Source organism: Cetorhinus maximus, chromosome 10 (genome assembly GCF_964194155.1).
Source record: "Cetorhinus maximus chromosome 10, sCetMax3.hap1.1, whole genome shotgun sequence".
In the NCBI taxonomy this organism is placed as follows: Eukaryota; Metazoa; Chordata; class Chondrichthyes; order Lamniformes; family Cetorhinidae; genus Cetorhinus; species Cetorhinus maximus.
The window spans coordinates 81,666,954-81,683,621 of NC_135888.1; the positions used below are offsets into that span (position 1 = coordinate 81,666,954).

The window sequence follows — 16,668 nt, forward strand, 5'->3', positions numbered from 1 at the left end:
TTGTTCAACTAATCACATAACATAATTGTGCATCTATCGAGGTCACCAGTAATTCCTTATGTTTTTGATGTCAGTGACAGGTATTTATCTGCCTTGTCCAGAGGCTTCAGTTCTATTATAATTATGGCCATTTTCCACCATGTATTACTAAATTATAATGATGCTTCATAGAATCTTGTTATGAAACAGTGACTCTGTAACTCTCGGTAGAAAGTCAAATGTCCAAATAATTGCAGCTATCACATTCTCCTATAGGTGCAAACCCTTCCTCACACTTGCACGCACACACAGGTGGCCATGGAAATGCTATGGCTCAGATAACCTGCAACATAACGATGATAAATTTGATATATTTCAAAAGATTGTGGGTTCAAAGTTGTTAAGGAACTTCAGAATGAGTTGTTAAATTCTATCTGATGTAATTATTAAGTGGGGAAAAGGTCCAAATCCTCATTTATCTGGACACCACGCATGTCCTGGAAATGATTTGCTTCTCCTCCTGTGAGTAACCATAGTGATGAGCCTTCACCAAGTTAGCAATGCCAGAAGTGCAAACTATTGCTCTTGCTTACTCTAGGAAAAAGGTAGTAAACTAAGTGAGAATTTCAAAACATGTTTGATAAAGTGCCACGTAATAAACTTGTTAGAAAAATTGAAAGCCATGGGATTAAAGGGGCAGTGGCAGTATGCGACATAAAATTGGCAAAGAGACAGAAATCTGAGAGTAATAGTGAACTGATGTTTTCATGTTGGAGGGAAATATACTTCCCTGGTAGGTTGTTATTCAGTCTATTGCTCTTTTTGATGCATATTAATAATTTGGACTTGAGTATAATGGACACAATTTCAAAAGTTACAGATGATACAAAATTCAGAAATGTAGCAAGTTGTCCAAAACACATTAGCTATTTCCTTCATATTGGATTTCATCTTGCCAAGTGTTTGCTCAGTCTATCTTTTGGGAAAGTAAAGAAATGAAAGACACAAATATCAAAGACATTCATGAAAGTTCCTTGCTCCCATTGCAAATAGGTAAGTTAAAAAATGCAAATAAGCCTCATACAAATAAAATAGAACTGCGCAGGATTTAAGGTTAATCTAAGGCATTTTTGCATGAAATCTAGAGCTTTTATGAGGCCGATTTTAAAAAAAGGGGTAGGAGTACTTCAACTCAATAAACGTTCAAGATCACAAAATTGTCAGCCAGTATGAAATTGGTGCAAAACCCAACTCTGTTGTTTCTCTCCACTGGTGGTATACTTGAAGTACAGCACTGCTGAAACTGCCCTCTTGATTGTGTGCTTATTCTTTGCAGTAGCTTTATTTTCCATCAAAACTATTCAGTACTATGGAAACAAGAATGTTTCTTCACATGTACAGAGAAAAGTAATTTCTGAACCAGATGCATCCTTCCCTTGAAGAACAATTTCCATTACTTTGTCAATTCTTATTCTTCTTCGTTTTTATTAGCGCAGGATCCTTGAACCATAAACAAAAATGGTTGCTGTTAAAAAAAAGCTCTGCCTGAATATTTTTTTCTGTAGAGCTAGTATTTTTGTTTATTTCCAGAGTACCATCTAATGTTTGATCTTTCTGCTACCCTTATTTAGCTGACATTACCAAGCTGTTTTCTTTCCACTGATTCTTTTCAAGCGTTGTTGAAAGTAGACACTGCTCAGAGTTGGGATTAAATATTTATTAAAATAGAGAATTTGTGAATGTAATTTTTATTTGCATAATGTTATTGTCTGATTGCAAGCAAAAGTTACCAGCTGTAGTCTGAGAAAGGAGAATCCTTGTGAAAACGAGTTGAAAGTTAAAATTGTTCATGCAAAAATGAGATGGAAGCTAAACAGAATATCAATGTTGTACCTCATACATTCTGTTCTTCATGGTTATGAGAAAGCCCCCATGATTAACTTTTACCACGTTAAATGTTTTTGTATAAAAGTGCAGCTTCTATACTGTTTAATAGCTGATTATAAATGGGCGGAAGAATGTTGGTTATTTCTGTTGCGTGATTGTAAGAAATTGGGGTCTTTAATAAGCGGGTATTTTCTGCATTTGATGGGATTAGCTAAACAGCCTTGAATTTCTAAACACTTTGGCCTTTAAACAGTCTTAGTTCAGGCAGCCATGTTGACATTCCTAAGCTGGTAGAATGGCATCTTGTGCACCCTCTTGTCTATGCAAGTGTTTAGAAAGGGCCAGGATATGACCCTCAGCAAGATGTAAACTAAAAAGCTGACTTCAATCAGGGTGACACACAGGTTGGTAACCACCCTGATGTTTTGAGTACCTGACCTGTACCTATTAGTCAGAATAGTTAGGTAGATGATCGACACTGGGTAAGCTACCAGCACCCCCAAGAAAGGGGTATACATATATATATTTTGGTGTATACTGGTGGTAGGGGCTGAGGTGCTGGTGAAGTGGCAGTGCTCACTGGGCAGCTGCCTCCTTCAGTTGGGAGATGGACCAAAGGAGGAGGAGGAAGATCAAGAGATTGAGGGAAGAATTTCCTACCACTAGAGAGCGGAATGCGGTTTTCACAAGCTGTTATGGGTCGTATACTTTTTCTGTCTAATTAGTTCATGTATCATATCTAAACTGTTGTTTCTTAATAAATCATCTTAAAATTTCTTATGACTAGTTAACTGCCAATTTAGGTTTTTGTGGCCCCCGAACCTGGGAAATCTTACGTGGGCCAGGATTTTCCCATCGGCGAGGGGGGGTGGGGCCCGCTCACCGATGTGTAAAATGACATACGGTGACGTTGGGCCATTTGAGGCCATTGACAGAGTCATTGAAGTAATTATTGGACCTGCCTGTCCAACCTTAAGGTTGGCAGTCAGGCCAGGAGCCCTGGCGTGCATTAGAAAAAGCATGAAACCTCATCCACGGGCGGGATGAGGTTTCATGTAGGTTTTAAAGCATTTAATTAAATTGTTTTTAAAAGTTATGGACATGTCCCAACTCATGTGACAGTGTCAGTTGAGAGGACATGTTAGGGAATTTTTTTTTCTCTATTTTTAATATTTTTTAATGTACAGCCGATCTCCCTGAGGCAGCACTTTGCCTCAGGGAGATGAGTGCACTCTTTCATGCGCATGCACGAAAGAGCACACTCTCAGGTTTAGGGATTCTCCCCCGCCCGCACAAGGAGCACATAGTGCTTCCGTGCAGACGTCACACTGGGCGAGCCTTAATTGGCCCGCCCACGTAAAATGGCGGAGCGCCCTGATCAGGGGTGCTGATCGGTGGCGCGTCTCCATGCACCCGCTCTTCAACTTCCCCCCCAACGGGGGGAAAATTCTGCCCATGATTTTCCTTGTATAACCTGTTTCTAACAATCTGGCTTTGTGCATTATTATTGAAACATGCCATTTCTCCATGTCAATTTTAATGAGGTACCAACCAGCTGCTGAGCTCATTAGCTTCAGAGTAGACTTGCTCCTGCATAGACACTGTAACAGAGCAAAAAGGATTGATTGCTGGAGAGTGTAATAAAGCTGGAATAAAGTGTAAACTGTTAGGCAATTACTTTTCCAAGAATTCAGCCTAAGCCTTATCATAAGTAAATATATATACTCCTTTCCATTGAATATTAACTTACTCCGAATGTTATTGTGTATTACTGCTACTGAGAATATTTCCAGCTGAGACTTCTCTGATGAATACTTTATTTTCATACTTTGTTACTGGTCATTCTGTTTGTTTTTTCTTCAGTTTAGGAATATGTTTTTATAATCAAATGTCTTCTGAAGTTTGTCTGGCGTAATTTGGAGGAATTTAATGTCCTCGGAGGCAAGGGAGGGGGTGGTTTGATCGGGGAGGAGGGTGCAGGACTGGCAGCCCTGCTGCCTACCCACCTCCCCCCAATCGGGCTCAGGGCTGGAAAGATGGAGAGTCACCTTCCCACCCAGAGGTCAATTGAGGCCCTTACGTAACCACTTAAGGGCTTCATTCCACCACCACTGGTTTTCAACCAGCAGTGGGGGATGCACCATGTAGGAAAACTACCCAGCAAAACCTGTCAGGTTTGCCTGCAACCTATTAGGGTGGGGTTCTCCCCCCTCCCCGCTCCCCCCCTCCCCCCCTTCACCCCCCGCTTTGTCCTATGCTGGCCAATCCTTCCCTATGAACCCCATCCCTCCCACACTCAACTCTATCTTCGGATCCAGCGGCAATCCTCAAGGTGGGCCCAAGTGTTGTGCCAGCAGCGGTCACCACTCCCAGTGGCACTGTCAGTACTAGGGAGCTACCAGCAGCTCTCAGGGATGGGATTTCTGCCCTACTGGGGACTTGATTATGTGGGAAACCCGACGCTGTCCAGATAAGTTCATGGTTGCCTGGTAATTGTGTTCAGCCTCCTGGAGCGAAGCGACATGGGATTCCCACCGGTTCTTCAAACAGTGAGGGGGGACACACATTAAATTCTGCCTTTTGTTGAGCTCCCACATCGTCTTTGGATGTCTAATTTATTAGCTTTGTCATATCTTCTTCACCAGTTCTTGATAATTGGCCAGCTTCATCTTTATAACATCTTGCATGTTGAGATTTTGGGTGTGCCACTGCGAACAAAAGGGTTTTTTTTTGTTTCGTGCACATCAGCCAGGCTTGAAACAAGACCTGGTTAGCAAACAGAAGACAAAAATGTACTAAACGCTTTGTTGCATTTGAAATTTCCAGAAAAGGAAATACGTATTTTTTTAATGGTGCTGAGGAAAATGAGACATGGTAACATTGGGGAATTAAACATTTCCCAGGCACATTAAACATTTCCCAGGCACCCAGGGCGGGAGTATCTGTTTTGGGTCAGGACCCGAAGTCAGGGTCAAATGCAAGTCCCAGCCCTGCAGCACATCGGGAGCAGTCCCAAAACATTGATTTTGGTCTGGATTTGCCCATTAGTGGCCATTTGGTCTGCATGCCATCCAATTAAGGGCAACAGACGGCTCCCGAATCTGGAGGGCCCGTAGGAGGCCAGCATGAAAAGAGCTGCAGCCTGCCATTGCAGATAAGGGAGAGTGAGGACAGTTCTATCTGGAGACATCGCTCAGTAATTTAAAAATATTTGAAGTAATAAAAATGGCTGCAGCTTCTGGACCACCATTGTAGAAGGGTGTCCCTCCACAAAGCAGCTTGCAGGAACTATATGTTTCTGCGTAAGTATACCTAAGTATCCAGAGTGCCGCATTACTCACTATGCGCTACAGTCAGAGTACCAAGCAACAACGAATCAGCCTACAACACATGGTGTGATCTGAGAAATGCACTCTAAGAAAGCTCCAGTAATTGAATATACAAGTTTGATTATTTTGAACTTCTGCGAACCACAAGACACAATATGGCTGCAGCAGGTATCTGTGAGTAAAAGCCAAACGTTTTAAATGGATTTACTGATGAATCAGATTGAGAAAAATCAACCCACATTAGTGCCAGAGAGAAAAAGCTGAGTGAATCATGTGAAAATGAAATGGCCACCATCACAGCAATGAGCACACCTGTCCAGACCAGGATGAATTGGGAGGCTAATGATGTCAGAGGCATTTGAGAAGCTTAAACAAAAGTGCAGATTGAAAATCAGTACTTTTCTAAAAGGTGCCGATGAAGAGGAAAGGGTCAGCTCCAGTTTGTGGGCAGGAGAGAAAGATTAGATTTGTTTAATAGCCGGGAGATGAGCAAAGACAACAACAAAAACACAGGCAAAATTTTGAGAAATTGAGGACACATCTCCAGACAAAATCAAATCATCAGGTCCACCAATGAGTTTCAAAGCTTGAAGCAGGAACCAGGTGAACCTGTTGACACTTTCTTAATGCGATTGAATAATATAGCCACCAAGTGTAAATTCAAGGAAATGGATGAAAGGCTGTTAGATCAGCTCATTTGGTTCTCTGCACACCCATATGTACAAAAACCTCTAATGGAAAAAGACAAGTTCAAAATATTTCAGACTGTAGACACTGCCAGAGCACACAGAGCTACCTGTGGAGAGATGAAGACTCTGATTACCTAAACAGCTAGATATCAGTTGGTAATTAACCATAGTCCATAAGGGACCATTGGCATCTCTCTCAAAAGAGAGAAACAAGTGGTTATATAGCTTAAGGGGTATCACTGTGCACCAAGTGCAGGATAAGTCAAGGAGGAAGGCCTCCATGAACTAGCACAGACAGTTGGAGGTTTGAACCCATGCCATTTGCATCATTCTGCACCACACTCTAGTCATCTACCCAACTAACAGACTGAGCTAAAACAAAAACAGAATTACCTGGAAAAACTCAGCAGGTCTGGCAGCATTGATGGAGAAGAAAAGAGTCGACATTTCGGGTCCACACGACCCTTCAACAGAACAGGTAATTCTGTTTTTGTTTTGGATTTCCAGCATCCGCAGTAGTTTTTTGTTTTTAACAGACTGAGCTAACTGACTCGCTACAGTTAGGTCAAGGGAAAGGCAGCAGGGCTGATGCAGTGAAACAGCAACAAAAGAATACAAACAAGACAGAGGGAAAGATCTGCAAGAGCTGTGAACGACCACTTGAGTTCACAAATAGAAGGAAATGTCCAGCATATGGATCAAACTACAGAACTTGTGAAAAGCCAAATCACTGGGAAAAGATGTGCAGGACAAAGGAGTTACTAGAGGCAGAGCAACAGGAGTGAGAAGGGACAAAAAACATCCATACCCTGGAAGATAATAAACAAAAACAGAATTACCTGGAAAAACTCAGCAGGTCTGGCAGCATCGGTGGAGAAGAAAACAGTTGACGTTTCGAGTCCTCATGACCCTTCGGCAGAACTGAAGTATAGTTAGGAGAGATGCTGCCAGACCTGCTGAGTTTTTCCAGGTAATTCTGTTTTTGTTTTGGATTTCCAGCATCCGCAGTAGCTTTTAGCTTTTTGTTTTTATCCCTGGAAGATAATGATCAGTTTGAAGTTACAATGTAAATAGGAATCATATACAACTGATTGAAATGTCTGTATTCAACAATTCCCAGAGAAAAAAAATTCACACAGCAATTCAGATCAGGAATAAGGTGGGAAATTAGCCCACAAAATTAAATCTAAAGCTGAAGCTTGATACTGGAGCACAAAGTAACATCACCCACTCAAAAGATCGTTCCTGAAAATCTGAAGGAAAGTGGTTACCCAAAAAAGATTTTTGAAACCAAGCAATGTCATGCTGATGGCAAATGGTGAAACTGAGATTTGACAGCTAGGATCAACCAAAATCAGAGGAATAGACAATGTAAAGGATGTTAACACGTTGTTCTATATCACTGAAACAGATGCCCCTGCTCTCCTGGGGTTGAATGGATGTGAAGAGCTGCAGATTACCTCAGTAAACCATGAGCTGAAGGTCACTGAGGGTAGAAGATAGTACTCCCATTGAAAAGTGTCCTTTGATCAGAAACACGCATGTGATTGCCAGAGTCACAGAAACAACAGATTGGGTAAATTCTATCGTCATGGGAGATAACATGCAAAGCCAAATGAATTCTCAAGGTCAAGATTGAAAGACATGAAGAGCTCTTGACAGAGAAGGAAAAAGAGCTAATTTGGAAAGTTCAGGCAGCTAAAGAAGAAGATTTCCAGAAACGTACAGCAAAGGTAGAACTAGAGAAGTCACTGATCTGGAAAGGCTGAAAGCTGAGCAGGGCATAATGTATCAAGCTGAAGAGGAACATATGGAAGAGAAACTGCATGCTGTAAAGTTAGCAGAGGAGACACCCAAGAGGGAGATCCTGGACCTCAGGTAAAAACTTCAGCAAGTGCTTCAAATTGAAGAACTGGGAGGAAAAAAGAATGACAGTGCTGAGTTTGGACAGCAAATTAGTGAACTGCAGCTGCAGCTTAACACAATGGGCAGAATTTTCCCAGATTTGCACTAAGTGCGGTAGTGGGCGGGTAAAATGGAGTCCTACCCGCCGACGCAAATGGTGAGTTTTCACGCTGAATCCTTCCCAGCCCACCTCATTATTTACTCACTCATTTCCATGGTGGGCGGGTTCTCGTTCGGCCGCCTGCCATTATCCCGCTGTTGCATCACGCCAGCCGCCATGTTTAAAAGGCAGCCGCCAGCAAAGCGCTCATCACCACCAGATCACCACTGCTGGCTGGGAGACATGGCCAGCAAAGGCAAAAAGACTGCAGCCCTCAGTTTCAACAGCGGGTCACTCGAGCGACTGCTGGATGCTGTGGAGGGCTGCCAGGATGTGCTCTACCTCTGCTCTGGCCGCAGGATGGGTAGCAAAGCCACTAGCCCAGATTTGCACTGACCACCGGTGGCAGCGGTGGTCAGTGCAAACGCCCCACACAGAAAGACAGCCCACCCAGTGCTGCAAAAGGATGAATGATCTCCTCCGTTCCACCAGGGTAAGTGATTCTTTTCATCACTCCCAGCTCACACACTCACAAAGCCATCACACATCCACAGGGCAGTCACTCACTGCCAGTGCAAGGGACATCACCATTCATTCTTTCACACACACCGTCATTGTCCTCATCCCATCCATGGGACCACTCACCACCCACACAGGCCAGACATACTTATCATCTGGTCCAGCAGGTGTCCTGATACACACTCCCCATCTCTATCCATGCAGGACAAACTGGCTCACAACAGGAGGAAAAGGTCGCAGACATGTGGAGGGACGCCTGAGATCAAAGTTCTGACAAGATTCGGTGAGATCGGCGCTGCTTTACCAAGTGAGGATCCGGCAGTGCAACACCAATCAGACAACCATGCTGTGAGTGATGTGCCCTCTTTCACAGGCCACTGCCATGCACTAATTATCTCCCCTTGCTTCCGCAGGCACATCTGCCAAACGGCCGACAGAGTCCATGACCCAGAGCCTCCGATCATGCCCCAAAGAAACCTCTGAAGAGGAATCTGAGGGCACCCTCCCTGAAGTCCCGTCACAGCGTTCACCCTCTCCCTTCACCAGCTCAGAGACACAAACCTCGGTGGGACCTAGTTTTAGAGTAGCCTCATAACCACAACCTGATAAGCACATCACACTTTCTGATCCACAGCAGGCAGAGGCAGGGACTTCCTAGGTCCCCGGCACTTGGAGGACTACTGGAGGCCAGAACGTTGCCAAGTCCGAGTCAGATGACGAGCCTCTGGACTCAGTCATGTCACAGTTGCTGGAGCTGCAAAGGCTGGAGCTGCACTCCTCAGATTGCAAGGCATGATGGAGGAGTCCATCCATCTTTCAGGCTGAGGTGATAGCGTCACCATTGCAATGCACCAAGGCCAACACTGGCAGAATGGCAGCCACCATGGAGACCTTGGTCCAGGACATCACTCCTACACTGCAGCGCAGGCTGAATGTCATCGCTGATGGCAGAATTGGCCTCCAGTGTGTACACGAAAGGGGTGCTGGGCAGCTCAATCTCACTCCAGCTACCCCTTCCGCTCACGGAGTCAGCCAGGGGCCCTCGGACACCCATAGGGAGGAGGATTAGCAGGTGCACACTCCGGGGCCATCCACCCATCCACCCAGGTGAATCTGGGATTGATCAGCCCATCCGAATCCCCTCTTCCTGTGACCTCCGCAGCTCCAGCTTTACAGGCCGAGGAGGGTGCCACTGCCACACAGCAGGACCCCGAAAGCAGGCCAGGGCCCACCAAGACTCAGCCCTCCAGAGGACGCCTGCCAAAGTCATCACAGGCAGGGCGTCACAGTCAGCAGGCTGCTTCCACCTCCGCTGTGGATGTCCAGGGAGCACCAAGATGTAGTGGCAGATTTAGGAAAGTTAGGTAAAAGTAGTTGCACAGCCTGGCTATGGGTGTTGATCACTTGTACATACTGTTCACTATTGTGAATAAACTCCTAAGAATATCACCCTGCCTATGGCTCCTTGTTCTGATGAGCAATGTTCTTGTCACTCAGGTGTGAAACCTTTCTGCACAAGATAAAGAGCAGGTGTCTCAGTCCAGGGCCTCTTCCCTGTGCTCTGTGCAGCCTTCAGACCAAAGTGATGGTCCAGCCTCACACTCCCTGGAAACATTACTGATGCCTGCACCTCGGCGGTGCTGGTCATTGCTGCCAGAATGTAGTGGGCAGGTGCCACAGAGTTCTCTCACACTGTGTGTGTGCTCTCAGCACCTTTTAAGGTGGGGCTGGCCCCCATCACACCGGCATCTGCGACCAGTGATGCTGTGCGCCAGCTCCTGAATGTCTGAGGTGCTGAAGGCGGACACAGCAATCGATGTGTCTAAAGTTTCATGGCTGCGTCTCTGAGATGGCCCTGATCATGGAGTGCAAGCGAACTGCCCTCGGCCAGACAGGAGTCAGACACTATTTGAAGATCAATGGAGTGTCCTCACTGCATGTTGGCATCATCCTCCTGTGATCAAGTGACTATTAGAGCCACCACTGCATCTCCATGACAGGAGCATTCTCACAGAGGCCATTGGCGCTGCCATAAGCCAGACTGGAGTCAAACATTCACAATTGCGGTGAGGATCGCACCTCACTGCATGTCGTCAACATCTTCCACGAATCTGGCAGCTATGAGGGCCTCCCGAGCACGCCTGCCTCATCTAGCCAGTACGAGAGTCTCATCCCCGTCATCGTCGCCACCGGAGGACCCCCTCACCCTCATCCCTGTTGGCGTCCTCCTCATCCAAGAAGACTTCCAGCTCCTCCATCTCCTCTTCAGCCAGCTCGTCTCCCCGTTGCAGCACCAGGTTATAACGGGCGCAGCAGATGGCGACGATGCTTGACACCCTCTGTGGACTATATTGCAGGGCTCCACCAGACCGGTCCAGGCACTGGAACTGCATCTTCAGCATCCCGATGGTCAGCTCCACCAAGTTGCGAGCTGTAGCATGAGCCTCATTATAGCGTCACTCTGCTGCAGTCTGAGGCCGCCACATGGGTGTCATCAGCCACGGCCTCTGTGGGTAGCCTTTGTCCCCGAGGAGCCAACCCTACAGCCTCTGTGGACTCGGGAAGACTGCAGGGATCTGCAAGTGACTCAGGATGTAGGCATCATGCACACTCCTTGGAAACCATGCGCATACCTATTTGCTGAGAGCCCAAACATGCAGTAGAGTACTAAACCCCCTCTCCCTATACTATTCAGCCCCCTCCCTCGCCCTCGCGACCGCACTCACCCCCCTCCCTCGCCCTCGTGACAACGCTCACCCCTCACCCTCGCGACAACGCTCACCCCCCTCCCTCGCCCTCGTGACAACACTCACCCCTTCCCTCACCCTCGCGACAACGCTAACCCCCCTCCCTCACCCTCGCTACAACACTCACCCCCCCCGCCCTCGCGACAACGCTCACCCCCCCACCCTCGCACTCATCCTCGCGACAACGCTCACCCCCCTCCCTCGCCCTCGTGACAATGCTCACCCCCACTCCCTCACATCCGACAATGTTCACACCTCCCTCCCTCCGCAATAATGTTTACCCCCTCCCTTAGCAAACCCCACAGAGAATGTTCACCTCCTCCCTCACCCTGACATTGCTCACCCTCCCTCACCCCACCCCCGGCTCATCCACCCCAAAAATTGCTCAATTCCCCCTCCCTGCACACCCCCTGACTCTTTCGACATCAGCTGCAAATAATTCCTGATTTACTTAAAACTGCGGTCCTGAGCAAGCTTTACATGTCCTTGGAAAAGCTGTAAGTAAATCCGTATGGAAACAGCATAAACATGGTGCAAACAGCCCAAGACTCCGTGGTTCCGGCCATCTGATCCCACGCCACAGGGAATCATGCAGCAATCTGGGCAGAGCAAAATTGACAATCGGAAGTTTAAACTCACCGCATAGGTTCCATTTGTGTGCGCACATCAGAATCCTCAGGGTCCCGACACACATCAGCGACCTAACTTGAATCATTCATATCAGAAGATTTTGGCTTATACGTTCATGCATTTGTTTACATAAGTATCCAGAGTGCCACATCACTCACTGCTGCTTTTCAGTCAGAGTACCAAGCAATAATATATCAGTAAACAGCACATTGTGAATTTTGAGAAATGCACTCAAAGAAAGCTCCAGCATTTGAGTTTAAAAGTGATTATTTTGAACTCTGGGAACCACAAGACATAACAGCTCCCAATGCCATGGAGGCCCTCCAGGCCTCTGATCAATGGCCTAAATTGGTCTTTTAATTATCTTAAAAAGCTACCAGCTCCATGCAATCGGGTAGTCATTCTACCCCTGATCCAGCCTCCAGGAAAATAGTTCAGGGGCAGATAGTGCTGGCAGACCAGCAGCTGGCTAGCAAGCAGCTCGAAATTAAGCAGCCTTAGGTCCTGCCCCCACATTGGAGCCAAAATCCTGCCCTCAGTGTCAGCACCAAGCACTCCCAAATCTAGAATAACAAAGCCAGATGTAGTGTAAAACTTATTCCATTCTGTTGTAACAATGTGATTCAGTTCTGATGTTATGTCTACACCAGTGTAACACTTTTCTTGCACCAGACATCCTCTGGCCTCCATAAGTAAAATTGTCAATTAGGATCAGTTTTGAATTGCCAGATTTAGTCTTTTACCTTCAATAAGCTTATTTTTCTCATCCTACATGGTGGCTTCTGGAGACACACAAAATAAATCCTTGAGGATGCTTTATCCTCACATATAAACTGCCCCTAAGAGTCATTGTCTTAAAGGTATGGGACCTTTTTTCACACCAGTAAGCATGAAACCATTATTTGTTTAGCTGAAACTTTTCTGTCTGGTCTCCCAGCCCATTAAATTTCTACGTGCATAGTTGTTTTAACCACATGCAGTGACTCCAGTGAATTTTTTTTGAGATTTTTCTTTTTTTTTAAAACTTTGAAATAGCTGCAGGAACATAGAACAGATTGTCCACGTCTATCTGGCTGATTTTATACAGAAAGTAGAAGTGCCTTCTTGTCTTGTTATTTGCTGCAAGTATTGGCTATAAAAGCTTAATTAGGCCCCAATATTGCATGCCACAGGGTATATTTAAAACTACTATATTCATGGTTTTACATTGAATCAATACTAGCAGAGCACTGAGATTAAATGTGATCATTTCTGCTAATGCCAGACCTTAGCCCACTGTTATCAACCATTTCAGGTCCCCAGTCATTTCTTCTATCACATTTGATTTGATGATCTCTGGAGGGTAATTACTTTTAATGTGATTAATCATTTGGTTTCAGCTTATGTATTCATCCTAGCAGCACAGTAAATTTAGTTCATTCATAACCATGGAGATGGGCTTCCTCTCATTTGGCCATTGTATTTTCCAGTAGTCAAAACTCACAATGACTGTGTGTTTCAATGTTAAAGCCAATATAAATAGCTTCCATATACCCTTACATTAAGTTCCAGAAGTTCTGATAGTCTTAGTGCGGCAAGTCAGGTGGCAATGTTCAATCCACTGTTGATATGTACACTCAATACATGCTATGTTGGGTTGCCCTTAAAAGCTTTCAAGTTCATTAATGTGGCAGTCTTGACAAAGCTGACTGTTCTCCTCAGTGTGCTTCTAGGGTGCAGCACCTCTTATTTCCCTTACCAATCAATCGGTGGATAAGTATTTAGTCCTTCTGTCACCAATATGACATGCTGAGCTTGTTTGTGTTGAAGGCATATGGTTTGACTTTGATCTTCATCTTAAAGACAGAGTGATAATCCGTTTTGGACCATTTCTAGCTGAATCGTCAAATATCAAGAAAAGAAACCACCTCTGTGATGAAATGGTACAGGTATAATACTTCAGCTGATTCCATAGGTTTGATTTTCAATTGCCTATGGTACAATTGTCAGGTTCAGGTGCACATTGAAAGTAGCGCCCTCAGATGGTGTGTCAGTCATCTAGCGCCTCAGAAACTCGCTGCTATTTTCAAAGTGAGAGGAGGGCAGGGCAGGGCTGGGGTGGCGGGAGGGAAGGGGGGGATGGTGGTCAGCAACCCACTCACCGCCAATCAATTAACAGGCTGGGGAGGATCAGAAGGCAATTTCAGATCACATATTGGCAAAACCAAACAGTGTGGTGCACGTTGTGCATAGCTGTCAGGTGCAATGCATGGAGCCATCAAGTAATTTTTCTGCTGAACAAAAATTTGGGGTAAAAAAGGGTTATTCTCATAGAGTAGGTACCTTAACCAACTGGCCACTTGTCCGTGTTGTATGGTTGCCGACCCTCTTATATCCTGCCTCCTCTACTCTGCAAGGCAGCAGCTACCGTCTTGCCTTTGAAGATTGTACTCCGGAGTCCATTCCCACTTTCTGGCAATGCTCAGCGCCACTAATTGAGCAGTGAGTTTGCCTCCAGTCCAATTAGGGGATTTGCATTTTAGAATAGCGTTGCGTGAGCAATGCAGACCAGGACCCTAAAATGATCTCAGTGTCAGTTTCCTGATACCAGATTGAAAATCAAGTCCCATATTATGTTGCAAGGGGGTCTTGATGTATCATGTTTTATTTCATAAGTTACAACGCGAACAGCTATAAAAATGCCTTCAAGATCTAGGTTTACAAAAATATTTGTGCACTATGTGCAACTGGATTTCAGAAGCGATTTTATCAAGCTGCATGATGCATTTTGCCTGCAAAATGCCATAGAAGTGGCTTTAACGTTATTAATTTGCTCTGGGAGTTGTGCGGGAATAATAAAGACTATCCAAGATCTTATATGAAATGCATTAACAAATTTTCCCAAACTGCATCTTTCGACACAAGTGACATGCTTTTTAAATCAAACAGACAGAACAAATTGGGGAAAACTAACTTTTCCGTGTACAGTAGAATTCCGCGATGGATACACGTTTAATCAGAGGGAAAAAAAACACATTTCAAGACCAGATGCATCCCACTTTTCATGATACAATCCAGGTACTGTAGTAGTTTATCTTTGTCCCAGAGTTCTGAACTTCCACTTTTCACTGTTAGTGCGTGGAGGATAAACACAGAATGTTATCAGAAGTGCACTTCACACCCAGTGCATATGTTTCAGTGTTTAGAATTCGCAAAGTCTTCCAATAAATAATAACCAGCTATGTAAACAGAACATTTTCAATTTCTTTACTCTCCAATGCTTTGGAAGAGAAAATGACTTCCTTTTCAAGAGTTTCATACACGACAATTTTTTTGGAGAGAATGCAAGTATGAGATAACAGATTTGCAATTAAAGTACAAGTTAGCATTGGTTAAGCTTCCTCAAACTCAACTCCTGCCAACTAAAGCTCCAGGGAGAGTCGTGCGAGTTCCTTTATCATGATCAAACAGGAAACCCAAAATGGCAACTTCTTTTGAACCTACGACTGCTACTATTCTGGATTAATTTCTCTTAATAGCATTGTGCAAAACCCCACACTGTTTTAAAAATTTGTTCATTATATCTGTCATTTTATTGCAGTATGTTGGAAATACACGCTCCAAGTCTGTGATACAACATTATTTTTTTCAGCAGCATTTTTCAAATGTCAAAGTTTTTTTTCCTCAGATTAGATCTTCCCAGTTATAATGCGGCACCAGTGATGGTGAATTATGAATGTTGATTATGTATGAAAAACTAAGTTTTCTGGTATAACTTATATTTCATCATACAATTGTAGGCTAAGTGGTGAAGCATTAATATCCTTGAATGTATAAAATTAAATAGAACGTACAGCACAACGACAGGCGCTTCTGCCCAACCAGTTCGTTTATGTTCCACTTGAGCTTCCTGCCATCTGTTCTCATCTCTTTCCCACATGCACACTCACTTTGTCTCTCACACACACTCAAATTCTCGCACCCCCTCTCATGCTCACTTTCTCATTCTTTCACTGTCTCATGTACTCGCACATACATGTGTTCATACACATGAATTAGGAGCAGGACTAGGCCACTTGGCCCCTCGAGCCTGCTTCACCATTCAATAAGATCATGGTTAATCTGATTGTCATCTCAGCTCCACATTCCCGCCTACCCCCAATAGCCTTTCACCCCCTTGCTCATCAGGAACCTATCTACCTCTGCCTTAAAGATATTCAAAGAATCTGCTTCCACTACCTTTTGAGGAAAAGAGTTCCAAAGACTCATGACGCTCTGAGGGAAAAAATTTCTCCTCATCTCTGTCTTATATGGGCAACCCTTTATTTTTAAACAGTGACCCCCTTGTTCTAGGTTCTCCCACAAGAGGAAACATCCTTTTCACATCCACATTGCCAAGACCACTCCCTTATATGCTTCACTCAAGTTGCCTCTCACTCTTCTAAATTCCAATGGATACAAGCCTAGCTTATCCAAACTTTCCTCATAAGACAACCTGCCCATTTCAGATATTAGTCTAGTAAACCTTTTCTGAACTGCTTTCAATGCATTTACAACCTTCCTTAAATAAGGGGAGCAATATTGTACACAGAACTCCAGATGAGGTCTCACCAATGCCCTATATAACTGAAGCATAACCTCTCTACTTTTGTATTCAATTCCTTCCGCAATAAATGACAACATTCTATTAGCTTTCCTAATTACTTGCTGAACCTTTTTATGATTCATGCACCAGGACACCCAGATTGTTCTGCATCTCAGAACCCTGCAATCTCTCACCATTTAGATAATATGCTTTCTTTTATTCTTCCTGCCAAAATGGACAATTTCACATTTTCCCACATTATACTCCATTTGCCAGGTCTTGGCCCATTCACTTTACTATGTCACTCTATCATCATAAT

The 16,668-nt window shown here is 44.6% G+C and overlaps 1 long non-coding RNA gene across 1 annotated transcript in view; it reads left to right on the top strand.

Moving 5' to 3' along the window:
- LOC144685260 (uncharacterized) overlaps positions 1-16,668 on the top strand; it is a 33,540-nt gene that overhangs the window by 1,030 nt on the left and 15,842 nt on the right. The gene's annotated exons all lie outside the window — the stretch shown is intronic.